Source organism: Notechis scutatus, chromosome 1 (assembly GCF_049901735.1).
Source record: "Notechis scutatus isolate UNSWTSFEM ecotype Mainland chromosome 1, rNotScu1.2, whole genome shotgun sequence".
Classification (NCBI taxonomy): Eukaryota; Metazoa; Chordata; class Lepidosauria; order Squamata; family Elapidae; genus Notechis; species Notechis scutatus.
In genome coordinates this window covers 149974756-149990211 of record NC_142009.1, presented here as the reverse complement: position 1 = coordinate 149990211, position 15456 = coordinate 149974756, and positions in this window count along the sequence as shown.

Sequence of the window (15456 nt, the reverse complement as noted above, 5' to 3'; positions counted from 1 at the left end):
AAGTTTGACACCCCTGCTCTACATCGAGCTGGTTCCAGAGGTGGTATTCAGCAGGATCTGACCAGTTCTGGAGAATTGGTAGCGGAAATTTTGAGTAGTCCGGAGAACCAGCAAATCCCACCTCTGACTGGAGAATTTACAGTGTCCTTCCCCTGCCAGCCCACCAAGCCACGCCCACAGAACCAATTGTGTCCATCTCATTCAGTGGTTCCAGGTTTTCCCTAGAACAGTCCCTATTCCCTAAAGCTGTGCCTATTCTTTTGATCTTTACTTCAATGATCTATTCACCAATCTTGCTAGCATACTGCTTCTTTGGTAGTACAGTAGTACAGTTTCATGCATAAATTAATATATTTTCTAAACCTGTGAACTATGTTCTCAGAATGTCATCCTTGCAACTTTAATTTACTGGCATCCCTCCAATCTGTAACCAGTTTTGTACAATGTACCAGCACCTTTACAGGCCTGTCTGATTAACTTGATTTCTCAGATTACAAGATTCAGAGCTCGGTATCATTAAGTGGAAACACTGGAGAAAATGTTGTTAAAGCAAATCCTCCCCACCATACGTGTTCTATTACTAACTGTACTCTTCCGCAATTATTTTTTTAAAATTTTGTTATGAAATAAAAAAGAAATCCAGATGGTTGCACAAACTTCTGCTTGTTGCTTAGCTTGACCTCAGAACTATTCCACTGAAATCAAGGCAGTAAATCACTTAAGATCAGTAATTTTTAAATTTATTGTCCAGATCTTCACAGAAATGTATAAGCATACCTTTATTACAAAATAAATGATTGTGAGTGAACTTCAAACAACTGCATAGTTAAATTATCAATTTATTAAATATTTGACTGGAAAATCACATATATTTCAGCAGAAGGTAGGAAAAGAGTTGGAACAAAATTCCTCTTGGCTGAACAAACATTTGACAATGTGCTGTGGAAAAATCCATCTGCCTTGGAGGCATCAAACATATGAAATGTTGTTAATGCTATAAATACCTTCCTGATCACAACATTTTTAAAAACCTGCATTTTTTTTAAAAAAAAAACAAACCAACAGAGAGAATGCAGACAGTTGTTAAGGTAAAGGTAAAGGTTCCCCTCACACATGCATGCTAGTCGTTCCCGACTCTAGGGGGAGGTGCTCATCTCCATTACAAAGCCGAAGAGCCAGCGCTGTCCGAAGACATCTCCATGGTCATATGGCCAGCATGACTAAACACCGAAAGCGCATGGAACGCTGTTATCTTCCCACCAAAGTGGTCCCTATTTTTCTACTTGCATTTTTACATGCTTTTGAACTGCTAGATTGGCAGAAGCTGGGACAAGTAACGGAAGCTCACTCTGTTATGTAGTGCTGGGGATTTGAACCACCAAACTGCCGACCTTTCTGATCAACAAGCTCAGTATCTTAGCCACTGAGCCACCGCGTCCCTAGACAGTTGTTAGGAAAGGTATATAAGACAAAATCTAGCCAAAGTGAAGCTTTTTCAAGTCTTATTAATTCAATGGCAATACATCCATTAATACCAATAGGACCTAAAAAGATTTTATTTCTGCATAGAGAAAGAACAAAAAAGAAGATAATGAAAGAATGAAGTACAAGAAGACCCACAGGTAAAAAAAAAAACCATCAAAATGATGGTTATAGCAGCATCAGTACACGTATATGTGTGCAACATTGACACATATGCCACAGGTCCTGCATGCTGCAATGACTGATACTGACTTTTTTTGATACTCTTCTAGATGCTGCTAAACCAGTCTTCAGTGAACATTCCATAATTCAAGCCTATACACATTATTATGCAATTTCTCTAAATCCACAAATATGCAGTATCCTTTCTTGGTTACATTCATATGATTCTTAATGGCCCACTAATCACACACACACACACACAGACACACACACACACACACGCTCTATCTGAATGTAGAGATGTATTGGACTTCCCAAATTTTACTCATGGCTACTTCTCATACAATTTGGCATCTGAACATTTTCTCTGGCATACTTAAACCAATCTTCCCTTAGTTTTTGCATCTACTTCTGCTATCTTTCTCTTGGTGTAAGGAAATAACAATGGCATTTTAGAAAATGTCAGACTCAAGTGTAGTCAGTCTCACCCTCCCTTCCCCCCACCCTTACTATTTTTCCAATTATACCACCAGTTCCTACAATCTTATCAATTTCATATTCTCATATTCATATTTCATATTCTCACAACAGTTTTCTTTCACCTTTTCTCAGGTACTAATATTTACAACGTTCCTTTCAATCCCACTCTTCAATATTTCATTCCTATTCCTCTACTAATCCCTTACAAAATACTCCTCGCTTTATTTTTTTTCTCTCTCACTGTATCTTTCATCTTCATTTATGCAGAATTTTCTTATATCGATGGTTCTCATCTGCAGCCATTTTTCACTTCATAATTCCACCAAACATCCTTTTTCATACATTCCATCCTGGTAACCCAGCACACATCTGTTCCGAGCAACCACGATATCCTTTACTCCCTAATACAATTCCCTTTCATTCTACTGGAGGATTAATCACTCTTCATATACATTTTTCCAAAAATGAGTTATATTTTCTCTTCCCGTACTTCTTCCATGTCCATTTCCCCCAAGTATGAATATTGACCAATTCAAATTATATTCTCTATAAAAGGTTCTCATCACTCTTATACTGTATAACAACTCACTAAGAACACCGTAGCTTCGAGCTGCTCCTGTATTCATACAGGCTTAATGCTAAACCAGTTTAAGATAAATCTGTCTGAACTAAGCTGCTTGACAGCAGCTTGCAAAAAATTGACTCTAAATGGCTGGTTCCACTGGATAGATGCCCTGCTGCTGTACCTTCCCAACTCTCCATTCCAGTAAAATAGCGGTCAATCATTTTCTTTTCTCTGTGTAGGGTTTTATTGCATACATGCATGCATACATATGTGGGTACATGTGTGGGTCTCGGTGTGTGTATACGTATGTCCATTATTACCAGATTTAGACATCTACGCATGCAAAGGAACACCTATCCCCAATTCTCCCTTTTAGAAATGTCAGATTAAAAAAACAGCTAGTATTTTTGCAGTACATGTCTAGCATTCTGAATTCCAGCAATAATAAAGCTTTGTTGATTTGAAATGTTAAATGTCCACCCACTCGCACAGATTTTCACCCATGTGTCACAGCATATGTCGGCCTGAGAAAAGTGTGTGTGTGTGGGGGGGGGGAATCCTGCCCAGAACAAAAATCCTCTGCCAGGGCTTTGTTTTTTGACTTTATTTTTTTTATAGTTTGCTGAATGCTAGGCAGGTATTTGCCGCACACTGTGCTAATTAATTTATTTTCACTCATTTGTTTATTTCCTCTGTCAGTTTCCTTCTTTCACCGGTCTTTGCCTCTTCTTTCCATTTCTCCTGGGAATCCATGTGGAGGTTGTCCCCATTCAGATAATAGGGTTTAAAAGCATTTTATTGCTTTTCACTTAAAAAAAACGGCACGAGCCATTTTAGAGAAATCGGTTTTTAACACGAATACATATGTAAAGTTAAATTATGTGTTCGTATGTGTGTAGTGAAATTATGTGTGTTTCATAGAGCAAAATTCCTGCCGCTCTGCAGCATCCAATCAAACGGCAGGGATTTGGCAGGAACAAAATGAACTGCATGGTGAAATTGGATGGGGTTTGGATTAATACAAGTCAAAAAACACTTTCAGCTCATAATAGGAGAAGCTCTAGATTCTAGAACTAGGTCAGAACTAGGCAGATGACAGTGTCTTTTCTTATCCACCAGCAACTACTGGTGGATCATATTCTTGAGGATACAACATAGCAGTGCATGTATGATCTAATTGTCTTGCTTTCATAACCCTGTTCCCCCAATCATTGTACAAGAGCAGACCATTTATATTCAGATCTGTCTCGCTGGTTCTCCTTTCCCTTAGACACAGACATTAATTTTCTCCTTTATTTCAGCTAATTAATTATCTTTACTTTTTATTCCTTTTATTCCTTCCAAGTTGCAATCTTCCGTATGCCGGGATTATCACCAAATAATTTTAATTGACTTCAGGCCTTCAGTGGTGAGTTGCCGCTTCTGTACAATGTTTTAATTAAGATAGAGAAGGAATAGACTACACCCGCAGTCAAGCCGCAATATATCTAAAAGTACAACCAGGCCCAATTAATCCTGGCACATTTTGACTGGTATGTCCAAAATACAAATTAAATCAAGTGTTGTCCTTAGCATGTTCAGGCTATTCAATCCAAGATAGGCTCTCATCTAGACAACAACTTTACAATATTACATCATCCTGCAGTGGTCTAATGCACTGAAGATGTATTTCTTTAAAAAGGGGCATGTTCTACCTTTCAGATTGTTCGGGTTGCTCGAAGATGCAATCAATCTCATTGCCTCAGCAACCTGTAGACTTGGCTCCCGAGTTCCCATCTCAGGAGGGAAGTTAACTGCTTGTCTCAGAGGATTAACCTAAATACATTGAAAGCAGTACTATTACATTATGGCTTGTTCATTATGCTCTCCTGCAAAGGTCAGAGGAGAGAAAGATCATTTAAATGTCATTGTGAATTAGAGAAACCGAGATGATTGAAACTGGTAGGAATTGTTGACAGAGAGATCCATGGCTGACTGCAAACTTCAAAGAAAAACTCCCCTGTATTTTTTCTGTCAGTACCCATTCAACTTGATAGAAATGCATTTGCTTTTGATTTTTTCTTTCCCAAGGGGGGAAAATAGAATTTTGGATAAATTCTTATGAGTGGAATGGGATGCTCTTGTCTTATTTAATTGGGTGGTACCATGGAGGAACATTATTGTCCTTTCTTCATTATAAAATAATCTCTCCAATTGTCATCAACCTCTATGGCTTTCTCATGTTTCACTTCAATTAAGATGAAATATATGAGATATTTGTTATGTACTCTCTTGATCTTAATTAATAAAATGGTAAAATATGGGCTGTCCAATACATCTGTTAGGTGGGTTCATATTTGGCTGAATTATTGCATTTTTACATGGTTCTACTTCGGCTTGGAAAGTTTTATCATCCAGAACATGATAGAGCTCTATCAGGTGTCCAATATTTTTATTAACAAAGTGGTGGGAAGAGATTGAGCAGATGATTAGCAAGTTTTTATGAAGTTATGGCTAACATTTTTAGAAGAGAAAGAAAGTGGAAAAGGTCAAGACAGGCTTGAATAAACTAAATTAAATTGAACACAGATTAAAGCTACATTTGGAAAAAACAAGGAAAGACCAAAATACCAAATATGCATACCTGGCTTGACATGCGTACAACAAAGATTTGGATATTTTAGTAGGTTACAAGTGGAACATGTGCCAGCGTATGGTGCAGCTGCTAAAAGGTAAATGCTATTTTGGGCTCTCTTAAAAGGAACATTGAGTGCAGACTAGAGTGAATAATTGTTCCACTCTCATCAACCTCAGTCCAATTGTATCTAATTCCATTGACAGATGAAATGAGTTCAGAAGAGGGCTATTGAAAGTGCTGGAAACTTTGTCCTATATAGAATAGTTAAAGGACTAGGGTTTGTGTAGATTGAAGAACAGAAGAGCGGGAGGACTGATGATAGCAGTCTTTAGATATTTAAATAGCTATAATATAGAGGAGTGAGAATGTTACTAAAGCGTGGAAAATAAAGAAAGGAGATTCAGATGAAATATTACTACAAAAAAAAAAAATCCTGATGGTAAAAGCTGTTAACTAATAGAAAAGTAGCCTCATGGAGAAGTATGTTCTCCTTCACTGGTGGTTTTCAGGCAAGGGCTGGGTAGCCATCTATTTGAAATGTTCTAGCAGATCCTGCATAAAGCAAAGAGTAAACTATATAACCTAAAGAAGATACTTCCAAATGTGCAGGTTTGGGCTTCTGTGACTTCCTTCCTGGATATATATTTTTCTTTTTTGAAATGTGGATAGTCAGGAGTCTTTGGGATGATTAAATAGAGCTACATAATAGAAAACTACAGTGGCTAACAATACAACAAACTCAACCACTCAGGCAAGAGGAACTGGCAAAGAGTTCTCCAGCAACCTGGGAAAAATAAAAAAAAATGGACAGCTCCTTCCTTAGGGGAAGAAAAATTGGGGGGAAAGGCAAGGCAGATTTCCTCTCTGTATTAATTTAAATGGTCACCTTTCTTTCCCATTACAGAAGTGCCAGCAAGGCTGTGACCAAATAATCCTTTTAATAAGTGGCTTCATTTGCAAGTGGCAAACAGGGAAAATTATTTGTTAGAATATCTTATTGCCCAGTGGGTCCACTCACCTTCACACTGGTTCCTTCTTTCTTGACAGTTGCATCTGGTAATTACAAGGAACACTCAAGAAAATTTGCTTCCTAACAACCAAAATTTTGTTTTCCCCACCACTGTTACTTAGACAACCCCATAGTGCCCCTCTATGTTGTGTGAGTGCAACTTATATTTTCTTCATTTCAAAGACATATGCTAGGAGTGAATCATTTTGTTGCTGTTGTGGTTAAATAATTGTGAATCCTTGACTAATCTTTATAGATCTCTGGATCTGGTTGACACCAAATTGTAGATCAGGAATTTGAAAGAAGGAAAGGAAAGCCTGGGATTGAACAAGAATTTTCCATGTTGAAAGATCTTAGAAAACCATGTGATTACACTGATCTACAAATGTTGGGAAATTATCGAACTCCGAGATAAAATGTGTTAATTTTACATATTTTGATTAGATGAATAAGAAAACAGGTGATAAAGGTACTGGTTGGATAAAGTTTTCAATATATTTCACAATAAATATTTATACACGGGCAAATATGACAAGAGAGGGAGGTGTCTAATGATCATGATGCCTCATAACTTCTCAACAAAGTATGGTAGAACAACAAAAATGGTACCACATGGAAGTGTATAAATTTATCTTCACTTGGAGAACAGCAAGGCAGATGACTATGAAAACAGGTGCAAAATTTGCTTAGGTCCTATAAAGCACTTGATGCAAACATGTCACTGAAAATTCTTACACTTGCATGTAGACTATTTCCCTTTGAATTGTGGAGCAGTGAGTGATGAGCATGGGGAGAGATTCCACCAGGATATTGCAGGCATGGAGAAAAGATACCAAAGGAAATGGAGTCTGTCCATGCTTGCCAATTACTGCTGGAATTTCCCCAGGGATGATTCTACTGCAGTTCACAAGAGGGAAAAAAAAAAAGCAGTTTAGAAACCGAATAAAGATGGAACTTTGTTGTTTAATCTGATGATAGAGATTATCAGTTTTTCATTGCAAAAAGCATGAAAATGTACATGAAAAACCAATAAATGAATGCAAAGTTAAGTTATTGGTATCAATAAAAAGATTTATTTATAATGATTGGTGTAGCACCATTCTTATTACTATTTTGCAGAAATGTTATGGAAATAATGGCACATTCCCCTCGTAATTTTGAATTATTTTTATGTAATTTTGACCTGAAGTTGTATCTTGGAAACTGGAGCCAATTAATATTCAGGTCTTAATTTTCCTTTATTAGTGATCCAATTCTGGTAAACTTAAGCTACTTTAATTTCCTAGGCTTTCTCCTTGAAGACCAGTGTTATGGACAGAATTGTCCTTCACACAGCATAGTCTGAAAGAAACCTAGGCATAGCCAATTCTAGATTTGCTTCTATTTCTGTTAAACCCGTTCTCACCTATTGTTTAGGTGTTGGAAAGAGGCGAAGAAGATCTAGGTTTGATCCTCACAAAACTGTGGAAGAAATGGAATGGCACCGTTTCTCAGTATAACCTGCCTCACATTCCTTATTCTTGTGAGAATAAGATCAAGGGAGACTACTTACACTCTGTGAGTTCAGCTCTTAGGAAAATGAGATTTCTATAATGAAGGTATTGACACGTCACCTCCTCTGTGCATCTACCTCGTCTTGCAGGAAGAACCAAAAACGGGATTGGGGGAAGAATTTGTAGGGGGCGGGGGTGAGAAGGAAAAGAAAGATTATTGAGAGATGGGAGTATGAGGGGGGGGGGAAAGAGCACTGAGAAACAAGATGAAAGGACTTGATGTACAATGATGCAAAGAAGAGGGCAGAAATAACATCTTCTCCCTGAAGGTTGATAATTTGATGGCCTGAACAAAAAAGAAGGATTACCTGGGAGAAAGGTTCAGCAGGGCCAGCAGCAAAGCAGAGCAAAAGGAACCGTTAAGTCTTAGTAGAGACTGTAAAAGAACAGGTTGCAAAGAAAGCAGCTTATGCTTCTAACAGGCAGGAGTTAATACTGATATACAGAGCCCTCAATCAAAAATGCAGCATTAGCTCTTCCTGGCATTTCACCTGTGTGCCTCTCTGACTTTTTGCAAACATAGTGAAGGGGAAGGAAGGTCAAAGCAGCTCATGTGAACATGCCCTGTTATATAGCTATCATTTGCCATATTATGGATTTCACATAAGAACAGACATGCAAAGTGTTTCTGCCAGGGAAAATTTGCATTATCCCAATTGCCTAGAAAACATATTAAATCTGATGTAGTTAATTCCGGAAGATAACAATAGTCTCTTCAAACATCTCATGGGAGCCTGTGATAAATTGCTAAATCTGAGATGGGGATTAATTATTTCTGTCCTCCTAAAACAGCAATATTTCACAGCATATATTTTCTCATGAAAGAAAATACCATTTGAGAAGGGACCATATCTCAGCAGAGAAAAAAACCCCTACCTTTGCATTTGGAAAAGAGGCAGAATATTAGGAATTGAAATAACACAAGAGCAGAAACATCTTCTTGTGTTTGTTGTCATGCAGATTAAAAATTTTTTGCTAGAGAAATTATTTTAGAAGTGAAGAGAATTTTGGAGACATTTTTAATGCATGGATTTTTTTTGTACAGTTATTTACTTTGGATAAAGTTATTTACTTTTGAGGAGGTGTATATTTGAATGTCCTGACTTTTATTGTATAACCATTTTCTCACTGATTTGCATATCTATGTCTCATAAATCCCTAGAGAAGCCATAATGAGGGTATTCTTTCAATGGACCTTTTTTGAAGAAGGAATGTTTGAAGAAGTTGGCAAAGCTCTAATGACATTTGGCATCCACTTCAAGCCAGCGTAGTCTAAATTTCCCCTAACAATTACCTTACAGATGAAGTGATATTTCATTTCCCAAAATTCTTAGCCAATATTTTGGCAGCTGGAGGGCACCAGACTGGATAAGACAATATAACGCTAGAAAATAAGTAGCTTGGCCAGGTGGATGATCCCTCATCTTCTAATTTTAGGAAAGTAAGTTCTTTACCTAGTCATTCCTAGTGCCAGGCTCCACATACCTGTGATGAGTACCATTATTGAAAGATTCAGTGAAACAGGCGAATGTGTGAATTCATTTAGCCAAAAAGCACTGCATGTGAATGATGCAAAGTTTCAATATAGCGAAAAGGCTATCTGATAGCTTATTCACATATGAAAATTACTTGACTGATATAATTGCTATCTAAGAAATTTTCAGGAGTGAACTTATCTTAGCCTACAGTTCACGTATGTCTGGATTTTACGATGTTATGCCATAGATGAGGATCCACACATGACTAAATCGGCTTCTGTATAAAATATTTCATCTGCATAGATATAGTGAAAAGTGGTTCAAAGATTCCAAACATTTAGATTTGCCTTAAAAAAAGCTCCACTGAACATAGTGGGACTTAATTTGAGTATTCGCAGGATTGCGCTAGAAAGATCTCTAATTTTATACATTTATATGAATGTATTTTTATGTCGATGAAGCAACCAATTATACATAGTCTAAATACATGTTATTTAAACTGTTAAGTCTATTTCTTATGGACTTATGCTTAGTCTATATATGATTGAATACTTCATCTATATCAAAAGCAACAACTACAGCAACCATCACAGCAACCCTCCATATAGAAAGTACCCAAGGAGATATGTTTTATTCCATCCCATGAATACTTATTTAGAATATTCAAATTACTTTCCACTTTAACTGGCCCCACACATTTGCATTCTTCATAATCTTCCTCGTCATGTCAAGGCTGCAGTTCATTCTAGCTTTCCTAGAAAGTTTGTTTTGATAACTCCAACTAGGGAGTTGATTGGACCAGCCGGAATGGGTAAAGCTTCTCTGATTCTGTTGTTTTATAATGGTTTTGATTATGATGGTTGTTGAAAATATTTTTTAAGTATCCTGAAGTGTTTTTCAGAGGTGAGAGATGCAGATTACATGTTAATATGGTATATGGTGAAAGGCTGCTAATAAAAATGTGATAATGAAAAATCTGAGGTCAATTTGGACATGTGGTGGGTTCTGAAAGAGCAGAATTATTTGTAGCTCAGGGTTGAAATGAGGGGTCCTTGGCGCTCTCTGAGCTTGGTTGTTTTCTTGCAGATGTTTCATTACACAAACTAGGTATCAGTGTGCTTGTCACTGATAATGTTACCTAGTTTGAGTAATGAAATGTCTGCAAGAAAACAACCAAGCTCAGAGAACACCGAAGACCCCGAAAGTAGAATTTTAAGTGACTGCCATAATGTTTGGGAAAGTCTCTTTTTCTCCTTCTCTCTCTCTCTCTCTCTCTTCCTTCCTTCCTTCCTTCCTTCCTTCCTTCCTTCCTCTTCTTTTTTCTTTCTTTCTTTCTTTCTTTCTTTCTTTCTTTCTTTCTTCTTTCTTTCTTTCTTTCTTTCTTTCTTTCTTTCTTTCTTTCTTTCTTTCTTTCTTTCTTTCTTTCTTTCTTTCTTTTTCTTTCTTTCTTTCTTTCTTTCTTTCTTTCTCTCTTTCTCTCTCTCTCTCTCTCTCTCTCTCTCTCTCTCTCTCTTCTTCTTTCTTTCTTTCTTTCTTTCTTTCTTTCTTTCTTTCTTTCTTTCTTTCTTTCTTTTTTTCTTATCATCAACAATGGAATTGTTACCCAAGGATGCCTAAGGGCATCATATTGGAAAATAGAATAGAATTACAGAATCAGTGCTGATTATGGGGATGAAAAACACCTGCTCAAGCTGCAGAGAGCCCTGGATACAGCTGGTAATCCTGTTTTTGCCATTGTGTTTGGCACTTTGATTTAGCTTGAAGCCAGTTAATTGTCCTTGGGACAATTAGGGAGCCTGGTTCCTTTTCTTGCTTAGTGCTTCAATTCCTTGTTCTTGCTCCTATATAACATAAAATTTGTTCTTTGTGATCTGGCAAATCCCCATATTCTATTTCTTTCAGGTTGTTTTGATTCATATTTATGAACCTGTAAGAGTTTTGTTTTCTGTTCCTCATGCGGTTGGCAACCTCAAGCATAACAATTTATGGTACATAGGATATATCATCAATACCTACATATTCTTGGGTGAAGCACATCCTGGTTCTGTTTCGCACTTACTTTGAATGTTATTCCTTTCAGTAGCTTTCTACAGTTCATTCAAGTTCTAATGAAATTAGCCTTCACTTTTAGAGATGTTTGATCATAAGTCACATGAATCTATATTTAATCAAACTAATGTCGTCGCCCCCCCATTTTATAAATTCTTTTTTTTTTTTTTTTTCTTAAAAATGAGCCAGTTTGGTTATGTGGTTATGGCGTCAAGCTAGAAATCAGGCGATGATGGGTTCTAGTCCCACCTTAAGCATTATGTCAGCTGGCTGACCTTGGATCAGTTGCTCTGTCTCAACCCAAGGAAGGAGGCAATTGAAACCACCTGTGAAATCTTGCCAAAATAGCTGCAGGAGTTTTACCAAGGAGTCAACTGGAATCAACACTGACTCAAAGATTATGACAACGACAACACCAAAATTGAATACTAATGCTATTTTACAGTATAATTATACTTCTGTGTTTCCCTTTGCCAACAAACTCCCAGATAGGATGCAAATATTATGTTCCCATGTTTTCACCAAGTTCATCTTAATCAGGATTAAACTTGACCTCCTGATGCACATTGACACATCTCATCATATCCGATGAAACAAGGGAAAGCTCTTATCAGTCAATGTTTTATGCACATGCATTGTTGGAAGGATACCTTTTGGAGTTTGTAGGTTATCGTTTGGTATATAAGCATTCATTTCAGACTCACTAATCTTGATCCCTAGTTGAAGGAGATATTCTAAAGGACATTGTCTGGGAATGGTTGCTAGCTCTCTGTAAAAAGGGATTGTAGCTCTCATTTTGCAAGGAGTATTATGACCTTTGCATAAGTTTGGCTGTATTCCTAATGTGGTTTTAAAGAAACAACCCTTTATTGTTTTATTTGTGTATGTGGGTTTTGTTAAGGATATCAGTATTATTTTATGAATTTTAACAGAATTGGCTAAGTTAATGTGTTGTTTGCATTTCCATTTTATTTATATAGACCGTGATTCATTAAGAGGAATGAGATATACATTTTATTTAAAAATAAGTAAGCAAAATGTTATTGTCTGTATAAACTGTACGTAGGTTTAACGTTATCCTGTGAAAATATATTTCTTACCATGTCTAATTTAGATGCAGGCTGTAAAGTTCCAGCCTAACAGAGCTTTCAGGAAATTGGCTTCCTCCTATAATAACTATTCTCTAAAGTAAACATTCTCATCTCTGTTGTCAAGAAATCTTTTCCAAGTTTCTTAGATCTACTGATTGAGCATAATCATAGGCATATTCCCTGTAGCTACATATTAATGTGTTGGAGAAGTTGGATAAAAGGTCAACAAGTTTCATTCCTGAAGGACTGGGAAAAATGTAAATTCGAGCAGAGGATACTTTACTGAGGCATTGGCTGGAAACATGAATACCACTCTCTTCCCTTCCAGCTCACAATGTCATGAGATTTTAGTCTGTCCAAGCTAGGCCTGGGATCTCTGCCACCAGTCCAGTCCTCTGGCTATCTTCTTTCATGGTTCTCTTGGCTGTGGCCATCTATATATCAGAGCTAGCTCTGAGACTAAAAGATTAGGAAGAGAGCTTCAGTAAGACATTGGCATGGTAATCAAAGTCAAAAAGTTTTGAAGAAAGCTTTTTTTATTAGTACGTTCCAAACCAAGTCTGAGTGTTAATTTTATTTTGGGAGGGAGGGAGGGAGGGAGGGAGGGAGGGAAGGAAGGAAGGAAGGAAGGAAGGAAGGAAGGAAGGAAGGAAGGAAGGAAGGAAGGAAGGAAGGAAGGAAGGAAGAATAAGGGTGATGAGTAATCTTGACAATGCTTTTATTTTGATTCCTTCATGGAGCAAGGAGTGGAAACTGATGGCTCCAATGAACTCAATCCGTTCTAAGGCACAGAGTGGACAATGCCAGAATTGAATGAAAACAATACCTGTGACAAAAAAGAACAGGTCTAAACAATTCTTTTGTAAATGTTCTTAAGGAATTTGATAGAAAATTAAAGCTGTTGAATTTTAAGCGGGTTTCTTTAAAAGGTATGTTTGTAAAGGAAACTAAAATCACATGACAGTCTCATGGGAGACACATAGAAGCCTTGTTCTTTCCTTAGTTGTGTGATGTGCACTTGAATGTCACATTTTTCAGATCTGCCCCTTCTTTAACTGCCCACCTTCAGTTCAATCCCAAGGGGGGGAAGATAAATTGAGGGATGTAAGGGGGGCGGCTCTTTAAACATGAAAATTCAGACCAGGAAGTGGTGTGAGTAGCCAAGAATACTGCAAATAAGGAAGAGAAAAGTATTGGGACACAGAGTGGGGAGGCAGGGAACAGAAAAATAAGAATGCCTTCTCTTACGACATTGAAGCTCCCAAATTCCACCAAAATAATTGTGAAAGTAAGTTGAAACTATTTTAAGAATGAAGATTGGGTTGGTGGGGGGGGGGGAGGAAGAAACTGCTTTCAAATAAACTTTTGGGAAAATGGAGGATAAATTTTCACATAGTATTGAAAAGGATGGTTTGAAATGAACATTGAACCTCCTGGCCTTTCACAGTCTAAAATGTTCTGCTACATCTTGCTCAAAACAAAATCCTCTTTGGTTAATCCATGACAAAGCTGACAAAACTCACTCTTAATTTTAAGCTACATTTCAAAACCTTAAATCCATCTGGGTGTCATAGATAGAGGTGGAGGAGAATTTGCGATGGATTTGTGATATATATATATATATATATATATATATATATATATATATATATATATATATATATATATATATATATATATATATATATATATATATATGTATGTTTTCTGAGGTTCTCGCGGGTATTTGTATGTGGATCTTTGGTTATTCGGGTTTCTCCCGCGTAAGATTCGAAGTATCTAGGCAGCGTTTGGCGAGGTCCCACTCGCCATCTTCAGGCTGGTGCTTTCGGCTTAGTGCCAGTGCAAGCAGTGTGTGACCGGAGCTGCCATCTCTCTATATATACAAGTGGTGGGGGATGGTGTGCTGGGCTGGTTGGCTGTGCTGCAGCCTCTTGATTGGTTGATGGAGTTGATGTTGGTATAATGGGCTGTGTAATGGCCTTTTGTTGTAGAGATATCCTGGATCTTGTGCTGTCATCTCCTGGGTCGTTAGCCTCTTGTGTTATCCTGGGTTGTTACGCAAGACCCAGGATACCACAACAAAAGAACTCACAAGCCCATCACACAACCCATTACCCAAGCCGTTAAAACACAAGAGGCTAACGACCCAGGAGATGACAGCACAAGATCCAGGATATCTCTACAACAAAAGGCCATTACACAGCCCATTATACCAACATCAACTCCATCAACCAATCAAGAGGCTGCAGCACAGCCAACCAGCCCAGCACACCATCCCCCACCACTTGTATATATAGAGAGATGGCAGCTCCGGTCACACACTGCTTGCACTGGCACTAAGCCGAAGCACCAGCCTGAAGATGGCGAGTGGGACCTCGCAAACGCTGCCTAGATACTCGAATCTTACGCGGAGAAAACCCGAATAACCAAAGATCCTATATATATATATGTATGTATATATATATATATGTATGTTGTGTGTGTGTGTGTGTGTGTATATATATATATATATATATATATATATATATATATATATATATACACCCACACACACACACACACACACACACATATATACATACATATACATATCCCACATTTTTCAGAAACTTATGATGTGGCTTGCAAACAACTAATACTGCCAGTAATGTATATATTAAGGAAAAAAACACACATAAAAAGATTATTTTGAGAGATAAAGTATTAAGTAAAAGTTGATTGCAAAATTCATACATGTTAGGAAAAATATATCAAAACAGACATTAGGAGAATATGCACTACTTCTGAGGGTGGGTGAACAGATTCACAAACTAATGCAGACGCTAGACGATGAGCAAAATAAGAAATTGAGTGAAACTAAAATGAAGTTTCAGCCACTTTTAGAGCAGTCCTAATCACCAGAGCAAATGTTAACTTTGTGTCACAGACTCTCCAAATGTGAATATATCAACTACAGATGGCACAAAT